Source organism: Macrobrachium nipponense, chromosome 2 (genome assembly GCF_015104395.2).
Source record: "Macrobrachium nipponense isolate FS-2020 chromosome 2, ASM1510439v2, whole genome shotgun sequence".
Lineage (NCBI taxonomy): Eukaryota > Metazoa > Arthropoda > Malacostraca > Decapoda > Palaemonidae > Macrobrachium > Macrobrachium nipponense.
The window spans coordinates 32547775-32549253 of record NC_087201.1 but is presented as its reverse complement, the minus strand read 5'-3'; positions in this window follow the sequence as shown (position 1 = coordinate 32549253).

Genomic DNA, 1479 nt, shown 5'->3' with positions numbered 1-1479 from the left:
CGAGGATGTGAGGTGGGCGTAGACTACAAATGGTCGTTAGTGAATTCAGATACTTCTAGTTAACCAGTGGCTTCGGGTATATTGGCTCAGAGGCGTTATTCATTAATACAAAACCCGTTGCTGAATAACCACTGGTTCCATGCAACGTAAAATCACCATACAAACAAACAAACTACAAAAGGATGCTTCAGGCGTTTGTGTATTGGTTTGTGAAATGGCAATTCACTGACCTCCCCTCTTGACTCTAACATCTTGTACGATTGGAAAATCACCTTAGCCATTCAAGCAATTATAACTGTGTGAATAGGGTAAAATACCGAATGAATCGCCGGCATCTACCGTAGAGCGACCACCTTCCCGAAAAAAGTGCTATTTAAGTCGTCCTGTAACCCATGAGGAGTGAGGACAGACATTAGTCAAGAGCCAGCGTCCGTCGGAGCAACAACTCGAGGCCTCTTCTACTTTTCCCTCGAAGTCAGTTTTTTTTCTCTCAAGACGCAAATGAAGGTAACTTTCCTGAGGACGTCCCTAGTAACCCTGAGGGTGATCGAAGCTCAAGCTCTCGCCCTGAGGACGACCTGGTAGCACGCCCATCGAGAGGACCTCCACCATCACCAATAAGGATGAGGCTCCGCCCACGAAGAGGACAGCCAACCAGCAACCGGCCCCTTGATGACATCGCTCGTGACGTCATAGGTATTACCCAATGAAATGTGAGGTACCCATCTCCTCAAACCACCCGAATGCAATAAATAGCGTGAATCCATCCGTCACAGACCATTGCACTCAGCGATCCCGTCCCGAAGATGGCCAAACGAGGTGGCCGAAACATCTAGACCCCTATAGAAAAACCAGAAAAGACGAAAAAACAAGGAATACTGGATAGGCCCCTGACGACTACGGCCTGTTCCCCACCTACGAGACACCTGTATACCTGTTCTGCTAACGACCCCAGCCTGTCCCTGATAACCAGTTTGCCTTTGATAACACCAGCCCGAAATTCCGTCGACGACCTACAGCACGATGAATATTGGACAGCTGCTTTATAATACCAGTGTGCCAGAAAGACAAATCATAAGGAGAACTGAAAGAATTGTATATAAAATCAATTCTGTGAATTCTGCCATTATTTTTAATAATATAATAATAATGATAATAATAGTAATAATAATAAATTTTTTGTAATTTTCATTATATACCATTTTTTTAATAGAAATTTTTTTTGGTAGATATATCATTGCTCCGAGTCTGGACATTGACTTTTTCTCTGGTATTTTGGTCGCTTATTAAGAATTTACTGTTATTTTTTGTCTGTCGCCTGTGGTTAAACCCCAGTGGCCAGTACTAAACACGGCGAAATACATTTGACGCCCCCAATCTTATAGTGGCTATCGTTCCTTGCGGTCCGTGCGGAGATGTTGCTTAGAAATACCTTTATTTTTATTATTTTTACTATTTTTCTGACTGAATTTTCGTGTT